This window comes from Camponotus vicinus, unplaced genomic scaffold (genome assembly GCF_025532165.1).
Source record: "Camponotus vicinus isolate PSW18456_S1 unplaced genomic scaffold, iyCamVici1.0 SCAF_6, whole genome shotgun sequence".
NCBI lineage: Eukaryota > Metazoa > Arthropoda > Insecta > Hymenoptera > Formicidae > Camponotus > Camponotus vicinus.
This window is the reverse complement of record NW_028141978.1, coordinates 5,569,353-5,583,513: the sequence shown is the minus strand read 5'-3', so window position 1 is coordinate 5,583,513 and position 14,161 is coordinate 5,569,353. Positions and strand designations below refer to the sequence as shown.

Sequence of the window (14,161 nt, the reverse complement as noted above, 5' to 3'; positions counted from 1 at the left end):
AAAAAGTATATTATTGATTTGTGTAATATAATTTTTTCATTTGGTGTCTTTATTTAAAGTATAGTCATCTTTATTTAAAGTATATATGCGGTGCATTATTTTATAAAATTATAAAAATGTTAAAAATATTAAAATTATTGACAAACTTTATACATATGCACATATATAAATAATTTTTTTAAAAATTCTCTTAAAATGTATTGTTAAAGAAAAAAATATCTAAAATTTCTAAAAAAATATCTAAAATTAGCGAATTGCTTACGTATTTTACACAAGTTTAATCAGCTATGTAAATATATACTGTTATCATTGATCCAAGTAAATCTGAAAATAGTAGATTTTATCAGAGATTGAAATCACAATCGGCAGCCAATTCCGATAAACTATTGTATGTTCCGCTGGTCAAAGGAACATGATTTTCGCAATCTGATTTTAATCAGCGAACACAAGTATGAAGAATCGTTTTCTGTTCGATTTCTATCAATTTTCCGGCATTCAAGAAATAAATATAAATTCATACAGATTATGGTGCCTATTTACTCACACATATGAACCGGAAATCCTGGAAATAAGTGTATCTACCGCCATTTTATCGGAATAAATAAATAAATATATATATATATATATATCATTATTTCGCTGCAAAAATTGCTAAATGTTTTCAAAGCTTTAATATTTTTTTAATCAGCTATTGTTTATTCTATATTATTCAATATGAAAAATTTAAATATATAATTAATACATAATTCTAATAAATCTAAAATAAAAAGTTAAAAAGTATTCAATTATTTATATTTTTCATTAAAATAATCCTTATTTTCAAGTTTATGAAATAATTTTTTCATAATATTTTTCACAAATAGATATGATAAATTTTGAAACTATTATAATCTTGAAAAGTAAAATTAATCGATACTTTAAATAATAGTTTATCTTATTTCTAAAGAGCGAGCTAAAATTTATCTTTTATATAATGTTTTATAAAATTTGAATATAAGTAAATCATTACATTATAGTCAAATTTTGACTAAAAAAGCCGGCATTAATATTTTCATAATTGTATAATTTTATTGAAGTATTCATGACCGTGAAATCAGAATGAGCAAAAAACCTGCGATCAATTTTCAAGTAGACGATGGTGTAAAGTGGTCAATCGCAAGAACTACATAGTCCTAATTATATAGTACATCGTCTTGGTTTTTCTTGGGGTCGTTGTACCCGCAGATCGATCTCGACCAAGGAATGAGGCAAGGGTGGAGGCACGCGGTCAGTTTTCTTGGGGAAATAACGATCACTTTATTATGGCTCGAGTACTTCATATATTTTTTGAAACAATTAATTTTTTTGAGATAATAATTATTCAAGATTTCTGTCCGCAATCTTTGTTTATCTTTAGCGAAGAAATAGAGTTTCCACACGCATATACACAAAGTACATTACGTTGATTTACACATAAGTATATAAGAAAAATAGATATACATATACATGCAAACTTGGATCGATCTTGCTCGACGGGATGGAAACTCAGAGATGCTGCTATCCTGGGAGGCAATGTGTTAAATCCAGAGATAGTCGTTCCAAGGATAGGTGGAAATGAAATCGCTCAATTTCTGACAGTGGCTACGAATAACAAAGAGACCGACGTTTACAATGTTTACATTATGATGGGCATTTCGATATTTTTACCACTTAAAATAAAATACTATTTTTCCAACTGTTAGAAAGATATGTCTAAATCGAAATGCTTTTTTGAAGGAGCAATATATATATAATAATAAAACTTTTACCATATTTAAAATGATAAAATACGAATAAACAAGTTAAAATTTTCATAAGCATTAAACGAATCAAGGAAGATGGACAAGATAATTTATATTTACTTAATGACAAATTATATTTATTCAATGATAAATTATATTTATTCACGAGAATACGGGCAGCTCGAATTCTCTACGAGACTTCCTGCGCACTTTGGATCAGGCACTTTTGATGATGCATCCCAACAAATCGTTAGACGATTGCAACTTGCGCAAATCTAGCGTAGAAAGTCTTTCATCGAAGAGAGCTCAGCCCCGTCTCGATCTTCTTCTCTCTCGCTTGACTGCTTTCCAGGCTTCTCAACGAGGTTGTTATCGATCGACCGTGCGGTCCTTTGTCGTTCTCGTATCCTGTAAAATCCGTCTTGGCGTAACCGCCAAGCAAAGCCGTGGGTGCAATCGCGCGTCACGATTAATAATGCAACGATGCAAGAGTGCGTTCGCTGTTGTTTCGAATTGACTCTGACGAATCATGGAATTAATTTTTGAATTTATCGGAGTAATATTAAAAAGCAGGATTATAACAAAAATATTGTGGTGATGTTTCTGTCATGTATTACAAGTTTAAGTGTCAATAATCAAATTATATTTAAACAAGCGACAAATGTTTGTCAAATTTAGATCTAATTTAAATGTAACGTTAAATCATATCATCATGGAAAATGCGCGATTCACTCTTATTTGCTTTTATATTAAATTGAATTAAATTATATCTAACAATAAGAAATCAATATTGTAGTTTCACATAAAGAGACGGTCTTTTTAATTAATGGAAGATTTTATTTTTATCATTGGAAACTCATTGCATTTACATGGATTCTGTTTACACGGACAGTTATTTCGCTTGACATTATACACTTAACAGTCCCGTTTACTCGGACAGTTATTTCACTGACATTATACAATGATATTACAATGACATTATACTAATTTATCGGAAAAAAACAGGCTTTCCTCTTGTACATTTAAGATTTCAAATCTTAAAAATATGTATTGAATTCCGAAAAAGCATGTCGCATGAGAGAATGAGGGCGAGACGGCGGATGATGGCGGAGGCAGAAGCGTTATCGAGCGGTACCGACCCACCCCCTCCATTCTCTTGAGCTTTCGTTCTTTCTCCCTCTCCTTCTCTCTTGTTATATGTCAGGGGTGGTCTCTTTATCGTCCTCTTTCCTTGTCTCGTCCACGTTTCCCCATTCTTGGTCTCGCATATTACACCAGTGTAAAAGAAACCGGACCCGGCCGAGGGCTTTCCAGCCGATTTTCCTAACCGATCATCCTACGACCAGCCTCATCATCGTTCCTATATCATCGACAGCTAAATGGAACGAAGCGTCCTAAGCATGAGTAACGTTACACAACAGTTTGTTCACGTTGAGAGGACACGAAGGATCGAAGTTTGTGATTCCATAAGCATGTAAATTGTGTTAGCATCCCGGCCCTAAATTTCTCCCAAAATAGCATTTTTATATTCGAAACAAAAAAGCGAATAATGTTTATAACTATTAAATTTATGATGCATTAAAGTTTTAACATTATAAAGTTTATATCATTTGCAGTTTTCAAAAAATGTTTAAAAATTATTCCAGACTACATGTTCCAGAATGAAGCATGTGCAAATTTAAAATCTTTTCAATAATGGAAAATATTTGTAGTAGTTTTTTTTTTAACGCTTATTAAATATTTGCGATTTTTATACAGCTTGAGTTTATAAGTTAAATGGATTTATTGCCGCAACTTTCAATATTCATATAGCAAATATTATTGAAAAAGTTTCGTGCGTTATATATGAAAATAAGGGAATAAATATCGTGAAAATAAATAACGATAAAAAATAAATAACAATAAATAAAAAACGATAAATTATACGCGTGTTATTAAATTGCACACCGCATTGTGCTAGAGAAAGTGACGCCACAGATCGATACTAATACTTTTAAGAAGTTAGTCGAAATGTGCTTCCAGCTGCCAAATAAAGTAGTTCATGAAATTTTCAAATGTTTTGCCGAGATATCTTACTCTTTGTCGTTCTTTCGTTCCTTGTAACTTGATTTCATTTTCTTTTGAAATGAAGATGAAAGCTTAATATATTGCAAAAGGATATCTTCGATTGCAAAAACATATCCGAAACTATTTATAATCGCTTTCTCCAAAAAAAAATCGAAAACGAAAACTTGAAAAAATCATCGTTCGTAAAATATAATTATAGATTCTTTTGATTCTGTTTAGTACCATTAAATTAATATTATATAACATTAATGAAAGTTGTTAATTTTAATGTATTATATGAGTATATATATAATTTAAAACATATTTTTCATAAATCATACTCATAGAGTTTTTTTTATGATAAATCGACAGAATTACATTGAAAAGAAAATGTTTTTGTATTATTTTCTATATTTATATAAATTGTTCATATAGATAGATATATATATATATATATATATATATATATATATACATATATATATATATATTTATATCGTATATGAACAATTTATATAAATATAGAAGATGATACGAAAACATTTTCTTTTCAATGTAATTCTGTCGATTTATCATAAAAAAATTCTATGAGTATGATTTGTGAAAAATACGTTTCAAATCAAATTAAAAAAAATTAAAACTAACTTTTGATATTATATGTGCTAATTTTGCAATTTTCATATATGTAATTCGCCGAAAATGTAATTTGTAAATATTGTAGGTTTCGTGATAAAGTTTCGTTTTCTTGAGAATAACTAATTAAAACTTGCAAAGTATAACACGGAGTAAAAGACTTTTGATAAACTACCTCTCTGTAATACTTTAAAATACTTTGAAATATTATCATCAGGTATATAAAACAGTAGATATTCGTTTGGTTAATTTCTCTCTCTGTTTATATTTTTCATGCATAATGTATATTATATTCCTTTCCTACGTAAAAATACAAATTACCATCTTTTGTAAAAGAACGTTCGGTATTCGAACGATTACGTCATAAAACTTAAAATAGTTTTGGTTAAATTTTGCATCAAACAGGAGCTCAATTATTACCTGCTATTTTCTGCGAATTTTTAATCGGCAACATTAATCTCGCGTCATATCACGGTGAAACTACAACGACATACACATGTCGACCTGTACGCTAATTATGTCAGTACATGGAAAATAAGCCAGGAGTGATATCGTTGTGACGAATCAAATACTGGGGGAAAAATTGCTGCACGTTCGTGCGGATCAATAATATATCGTTTGCGATACGAAAAAGTCGACATATTTTACTATGAGATTCTTCGTATTGTAACAAAATATTAATTAAAAATATTTATCATATTGATCAAAATTTAATTAAACATATAAAATTAAAAAGAACACATTCTGTTAATAAGTTAGAGATATAGTGATAATCTTAACACTACAAAAGATGAAGAATCAATGATTAAGATTAATTAATTATGTGAAATACTCTTTATACATAATATATTACCCTTACTGAAAATTTATTTTCATTATTTTAATTGATAAATTTCGCAAAATTAACATATCTTCAACAATTTTAATTTCTGCTATAGAAAACTTTTTTTCTAGATTTACCTTTTTTTGTAAAAAATTCACAGACAGATCGATTAGATCGCAGTTAAAGCTATTTTTGTTCGCGCAAGAACGGTCTCGCGATTCTCGCGTCTATTGGCAGCTTCGTTCTTTTTCTCTCTTTCTCCGTGTCTCCACAAATCTATTTCAATCTGTGTTGCAAACTGAAACGAATTGTTCGCGTGCTCTTCCATTCGCCGGCGAATGTCAAGAGACAATTGATTTCTCTCTCCTCTTTGTGTTTCTAGGTGCATCAATTCCTGCAGTTCGAGTAACAGTCGAGTATAGACACGATGTGATGTCGCCGACAAGTATTTTGATAATTTCGCTAGTCGTTACAATTCTTCACCTATTTTTATTATCAAATACTTTTCTTACGAGCGATAATCTATAATAAAGTATACATGAGATATTATCAGAAAGTTGCAATCAATATATGTGTAAAACGATCCATTTTGTCACATATTTTATTAAGTTTATAGACACATAATTAAGAACGAATTAAATATAATATATAATTTGAAAAAAACCATATTACTTATATTTTACATATCTTATTTTTATATCGTTGCAAACTTCTCTTGTCTCGTAAAATTTTGTCGTTATACAAATATGGAAAACATGAAATTATTTGAACATATTTTTTAAAACTATGAAGAATATTTTCTAATACATAAAAATTAGAAATCCGCTTATCTTAAAAAACTTTAATAATTATTTCTAATTATTCTAATTTCTACCTTAATTTTCAGTACCAAAGAAATCAAATCACAATAATAACAATTTTACACGACACGGAAGCATTCAACATTAAATACTCTAGCAAAAATATTTGTAAAATTATTTTGATCAATGAAAGTTATGAAAATATATGGCATAAATTTGTGGAGCATCATTTAGATCGGCATCATTTTGCGCTCGATTAAATCGAACAATGCATATTCTGATGGTTTTTGTTGCGATTAGAAAATATGGATCGCACATATGGGGAGGAATAAACGTTTTTCTTGATAACGTGCGAGTGAAATCATTGATCGTAAATGTCGAATAAAGGTAGAGTTTATCGAATGTCCCCAATATAAGCCAGATGTTCTAGCATTCGACCTAGATAGAAAGACGAATTTTCCAATAAAATACATTTCTCAACACTTCAACATATCTCTGATTTATTGATAGCTTATCTAATTGAGAAATAATGTGCAGAAGTTGTGCATTAAATAAGGATCTAAAATTGAGTTTAAATCGTAACTTTTGCGATTTAGAAGCAAATAAAATCACTTTTATAGTTATTTTGTTTTATTTAATGTGATTACTCTTGTTACAATAATAATAAATTATAACAATAAATTATTATTACTCCATATGATTTCCCCTAAATTTTGATTAAAATTGATACCTTTGGGCCAATAAAATAATTTCTCACTATCCATAGTTAAAAATATAATAAGAGTTTTATATACTTTATTAGTATTTAAATTTTTACGTTATTAAACACTGAAGCTTGAATACGATAACAAGAGTGAAATGTTATTAACTTTTTCATTTCATGGAAAAACAGAAATTTTTGAAATATAAGCTCGAATTATCGAAATCAATGTTTTCCTCTTTATATTGTTGCATGAGATAATATTTCCGGTTACGAAAATATTACAAAATAAACATATTAAAAATGAACAGTTTACAGCAATATTTACTGGAAATAATCTATTTTTAGAAAGACGATATTATGCACTAAAAATATCGTATGTTTTTGCATAACTCATATACGTAATTCTTTCCAGACGTTTTACTAAAATTTATTGATACATGCACATTTCACATATCTTAGAATGTAGAAATACCATAAATGCATCTTGTAAATTCAATAATTTTTCTTGTGAAAAAAATTTTATATGACAAAGATCATGTGTGTAATGATTCATTATTATTCGTAAAATTTAAATTATTTTTTTTTAATATCATAAAATATATTATCATTAAATATATAATTTAAAACTTAATATCATTAAATATGTTATTTAAAACTTTAACATTTGGAAAATAATTCTTACTGAAATTTTTTTTCTTCTCATTTCAGCAGAAAAAATATAAGAAGACAACAATAAGAGTATTTCTTTTCAAGTATACTTACTTCAAGTATACTTAGAAAAACATTGATGTCTCCTGAAATCGACAAGATTCTTATACTTTGCATGAACTAAATAAAGTTTATTAGCCTCAATAGTCATTTGAATTTCTTATAAAATTCATGTAAAACATTCTCTTTTTTCTTCGGTATGCGCGTTTATCTAGAGCTCAACTTATTATCAGTGAAGTCAGCGAAGTTTTTTCCGTCCTCACAAATCCGGTCGATATCGATTGTATCCGAGGCTGGGCTTAGTTAGTTGTATTTTCCATGCCTCAAGGTTGTTGTTGCATAATCGATTATGGTTCATATTTAGAAAATCTTTTTTCAAATTTTGACAAGCATTTTTTCTTATATATAAATGGAATTATATGAAAAATTTCTTTTTTAAATAACTGTAATGCAATAGAAGTAATTTTTCAAGAAAAGATGCAACTTATAAAATAGCCAAGCTTGTGCAAATACCGTCCACTGACATATTGAAAAGTTATTTTCTTATTAGGTAGATGTAGTAAGAGTATATATTTTTATATAGATTTATATTATATAATGCTTACATCCTATGTACAGTTTACATTTGCATAATATTTATTATATCATTGTATGCGAACTATAATATTAGACATAATGAATATTATGTGTCGCATGAATAAAATTGAATATTACAGTAAAATGCGGGTATGTCACATATAAAGTTGATATGACATTAATTGACTAAACTTTGGTATCATGTTTCCATGGTTATGTTAAAGATTAATATAATTTTATAGTTTTATAATTTTATAGTTTTTAAAGATTAATTTAGTTTCATAAATGAGATCCTTCAGCTGTGTCAATATGTTCTACGAATCGAAATAAAAAATTAAATATTATAATTAAATAAATCAGAAATGAGTAATAAATTAAGTTTCGAAGATCTTTGCTAAGGTTGTTATGCATCATGTGTCACTTATATATTTATGTCTTATTGAATGTATTTCTAAGTTCTCTTGACAATTTAAAATCAGCACAGATTTATTCACGCTATTATTTTAGCCGCCATCAATTGATAGTGAAATGATTTTCTCATTGACCACCGTTTCACACATGATGCAGATTGCAGTTGTGTGAGAGAAAAAGAGAGAGAAGCACATATGATATATCCGTATATATCGATCGGCCTAAATATAACAGAGGCGGATTAACGAGACCCTATGTCATGTAACATAAATATGGCGCGACCGCATTGTTCCGAGTTTACAGCGACTAAGTCCGCGCGATTCACCTTTGTCGCAAGGAAATGTTCCCAACGTCTCAAGGATGTTTCCCGCCGTTGATCGTTGCGTCCTTCGACATTCCGACATTTATTAATCATTCATTGGCGCCTAGAATAAACAGCAGCTCGATCAATAGGTACGACGAGTGTAAATACGGGCATATATGTAAGTAACATTAGCAGACAGAAAGAAGAATAATAAAGTCAGATATCGCTAATTAAACCTTCACACTGATAATTCAAAGTATGAATGAAATCAAGGAGAAAAAAAATTAAAAAACAATTTTTTTCAAATAATTTCGAAAGAGAGAGTTCTTTTAATGTATACATCACTTTCTTTCTTATATTGTAATGTGACGGGGAGAGAAGAAGAATATCGAAAAGGAAAAAAAGGAGCGCATTTGTAACTAGACGACGAGAATCCCGACCCGGTTGTGAACGAGCAGATGTGAGACAAGAGAGACGGAAACCACGACTTCAACAAGACCTAGCAGATACGAAAATAGAAAAGGTCACTGGGTGGCCCGGCAGCAATTAAGCGAAACGAGGATCTTATTTTTCCGTCTGTAAGAGATGCAACACGTGAGATTCTGTATTCATCAAAATTAATGGCGGTATCCTTCAGTTACAGAAAATAATCACTTTATTGCAGCTATCGAATAATTTTTCATCGGCTATTATTTGTTGAAAAAAATTCTTTTAAAAGTTAATAGCAATTACACGAAATATTTATTCAAAAATCAACCTATTTTACTTCAACTTTTCTTTCAATCTATTTAAATATTCAATGAGTTTACATTAAATTCTTCGTTGCTTTCTACGACACTGTGACACAGGATGTGAACAATAAAAGAATAATTAAGAATACCAGTTACAAGTGCTGTATTATGTTGCATTTTTCTTTCGGTGACAGCACAATACTATTCCTTCCTAAGTCGGCCGCCTTCATAGTAGACGCGGCCCTGTAGAGCAGCTGCAACTCCAAATGAATTACAGTGGCGTGTGAACATTCATGAGATGAGGAACGGTATTGTCGGCACTTAGACACGAACAGATTCACATCCCACGGTCCTTATATACGTACAGCGTAAGCTTCACATCCAAAGAAATGGCACAAGATAGAGAACAGATACAATTCGCTCATTATTAACTATTCATCTCACCTATTTACATTTATTTTTCATTTACATTTGAACGACATAAATAGAGAATTATTTGTGAATAAATTAGATTTTCTATTATGCAGAGATTTATCTGTTTATCTCGTTACAAAATATAATTTAATGTTTTATACATATTATGTTAGATATGTAAATTATGTTAGAATGATGTTTAACCTTGGAGTACTTTTATAATTATAGTAAGATAAAAATTGATGAATTTATATGTAGAAGTTAAAATACATTTTGAATAAATATTCAATATAAAATTCAAAATATCATCATTTAAGCAAATAATTGAATAAAACAAAAAGAATTTTTTATTTCGTGATTACATATTTTAACGTAAGTCAATTAACGTAAGTGTAATATTGTAAAAAATTAAGAAAGGGGAAAAAAGAGACAGAATGACACACATATACATATATGTATGTTGCAGAAAAAATCTCTATTCAGATTAAAAGTATATTTATAATTTATTAGCTAAGAGTTTATCAGAAGATCAAATCTTCGGAGAAGATAATAAATTTTAAAGATTATAAATTTAGCCGGAAATAAGATAGGATCTCACCTTCATTTAATAGCAATATAACTTGGTCTGCATTTCGTCACACAACATGAATAAATTTTGCAAGAGGCAAATATAGCCTTGTATTAATTTAGATGATATTCCTGTAGTTAGATAATTTAATTAGAGATATAACGAAAGATCCTATGATGCATAAAGACAAATAAGCACTTAACTCGCATATAATATTTTAATAACAATTTCGACAAAATTTGTGACGTAAATAAACGTAATTCACATTATTTTTTTTTAATATTAAATATTGAATAGTTATTGTTTTAAATATTGAATGACTATTAATATCATTATCAATAAATTGAATTTAAAATTATTTTATAACATTGTAGATATTGTTAGAAAATAATATTTTGTAAATTTTTGCTAATCAAATAATTTCATTGGTAATATAATTTGTAATTGGTAATACAATACATATAACTTTTAATATTGTTTATCCACAATATTTATAATGTATATCGCTATATTTCTATATAATATTTACAAATTTCTGTATGGGAGAGAGAAAAATATTTATAATTATTCAATCAATGCTTTAAATATCAACCACATCGTAACACCTAATTATCGAAATTTAGATATTGTCAACATTTTCGATATGTTTTACGTATATATATATATAATGTTTAATTCATTGTGATGTTATGTTGTAGGAATTTTCGATAGAACGTAATTTTCGCGTTATCGCAAGATATTAATTGAAAAGTATTAATTTAAAGTATTACAAGATTGTAAAAGTTAAACGATATTTCTTGTAAAGTACATGCACATCACGTCAATATCGAGTCGCTCGCTATCTCAAAATGGGAGAACTAATTTCGCGCTCGCGCTCATTTCTTTCCATTCCCATCGCTGAGAATTTAATGCATTTTTTGCACGTTCACCGTTCTCAGATTCCTGATGTTAATGGAAGGAAAAGGAAAGACGCAGGAAGGATCCGCCAGAGGCTGTGCGAATCGATTGAAGACTTCCACTCGACACGAGGATTATTTCTTTCAACGTTTCTTTTTCGTCCGCGTTACTCTTCTTCTCACGACGCAACAAAGCGATATTAGCTTGCTCAGCAGGTTCTACTGACTTTTCCGGAAAATTATACCCTATTTCTCGTAGAGCCCTTGAGAGTGATGATAGATCGGAGAGATTCAAGAAGAATATCAAAGTAAATAAAATTGCATGATTAATGTTGGTAATGTTTGTAAAGCAGAAATTAAACTTTAATGATATTTCCTGGTAGAGAGTGCTGTCATATGAAATTATTAACATAGGTATCACCGGGAATATTTTACGAAAATTCCGCGTTTAATTAAAAGCACTTTTAATTGCGCTTTTAAATTCAAAATAGGAGTAAATGCGAGCATTTTGACTTCGATATACAAAAATTACGAATATATATATTTGAATAAGAGGTAAATGTTTTACGTGTGCTTTTTAAATTATATTTACATATTTCTTTAAAAATTTAGCGTTATATTCATTTTTAATTAGTTTTCGTTATTATCATAACAATAATAGAAATTATTATTCTTTTTATTTATTTACATAATTATATAGTTTAATTTTAATCCATTTCAATTTCCTTAACAAGAGAAGCGGATCAATTATTATTGATTGGCACAGGCAATATGGAATCGTAATGTAAAAAACATTGTCAGTATAATTCACAACATCCCCGATTCGCTCGTAATTGCGAATTTCGTACGAGGCAAGTTGGGAACAATGGATTGATGTAAACCCGGTAAGCATTCGAATATATACGTCACAAGAGAAATGTCTAACTGCGCGCGCATTTACTTCGACATAGGGGTAAACGGAGGTAGAGGCATGAACGTGGGCAGCCGGCCAGAGAAATCTAACTCTGTGAAATTCTTTCACTCGCGAGGGCAATGACTCATTCGACGCCATCGTGCATGCGAAACGCGTGTATATACGTTGAAAAACATACACGTGTACGCATAATGTGTATGATGTGTATATGATGAAATTGCTCGTAAATTTCGAGTACGAATTTCATTGATCTCATTGAAAAAAAGTATGAGAGATACATTATTTTTCTCGATTATAAGCCATGGTCATTTTTATGTAAAGATCTTATATGATGTAATTTTTCGTTAAGAAGATCTTATCAAATCTCGAGTTTACAGAGATATCGAATATATGCTATGTTTGCGAGATCACAAAATGAAATAGTAATGATGAAATAATATATAGAATGGATGAAATAATAATTTAATCAAAAGTAGATATACATGTTGAATTGTTTCGATAATAAAAAAATTATGAATTTTACACAAATTTTTTCATTTTTTACAAAGATATATTATGAATCATGGAATATTGCTTTTTATGTAATTTTTTCGTATGAAAAAAAGAGGACTATTATTCTATATATTATTTGATTAATTTCATTGCATATGTTGTGATATATATTATAACAAACATCTTTAAAATGTAATTCACATAGATTTCAGTAACATAAAATTGCATTTGATATAAAATCTTATCTTTTATAAAATTTTTATTTTTGAATAATATTTAAAGAATAAAATTGGATAAAAATAATAAAGGAATCATAATTAAAATAAGTGCATTATAATTATTGTAATAAATTTTGTTATATATGTTACTATCATAAAATTTGGCAAAGCTTGCACAACCTTGATTTCATACATTAATATCAAGTAATGTATTAAATAATTGTAAAATCAAATAGATGTATACTAAAACAAATTATGACGTTATGAGAAAATATGTGTGTATGTGTGTGTGTGAAACTTGTTGCCGATTATAAATGATTAATTCAACATTCGCTCAATACGCTACACTCCACACATTAATTGATACGGAATTTGATAAATACGTGTACCACCGTAATGGTTTAATCACTGCAAAAGCTTCGGTAGTTTCGCTAGTAATTATGCGACTCTCGCGAAATCGGTATAAAGGTGGCTCCCCCTTCGTGTTGCATTTTTAGCCAATCGATAATAAGACTCTGCAATTCTACATTACTGCAGAATAAACTACCGCTATTTTAATTCGAATAATACACTATGAGAAGTTTTGATCGTCTTAATGTCGCGAATCTAAGTGACGTCAGAAAAGTATAAACGAACGTGACTGCAGTACATGTTTCAATTTTTGAGATTAAAATTCTTCGCAAAATATGGAAGATATACGCATTCTGTTTGTAAAATGAATGTGAAACACATATTTCTGTGAAAAGCATCTAAAGCTCTGATAAAAATATCGCGTTGTTTCGTCAAAGGGTTTCTCCTCAAAAGAGGTTTAACCCACTTTTGCGTGACTGATGTTGTACGAATAAACTTTTTTGCAATCTTTTTAGTTTCTCCATTTTTTGGATATTATTTTAAAAATGTCATATATAATTTAACAATTTCTAGAAGGGAAGAGCAAGTAATAATCTATCTCTTTTCTGAATATTCGTTGCATTTTTTTCATCAAATGAGCTCAGCTAATTTTTGATTGATATTGCGTGAATGTCGTATTTTTTACGTAATCTCTTCCATTCATTTATCTGCACATATATAACTAATAATTACGTCAAGTGCTCAACACAATTTCTGGAAGATAACGATTTCTCCTCGAAGGATTCCATTTTCTAGTTACCATTATCCTTGTTAC

At 29.0% G+C, this 14,161-nt stretch overlaps 1 protein-coding gene across 11 annotated transcripts in view; it reads right to left on the bottom strand.

Moving 5' to 3' along the window:
- Positions 1-14,161, bottom strand: part of Brp (ELKS/RAB6-interacting/CAST family member bruchpilot) — a 74,755-nt gene that overhangs the window by 56,797 nt on the left and 3,797 nt on the right. The gene's annotated exons all lie outside the window — the stretch shown is intronic.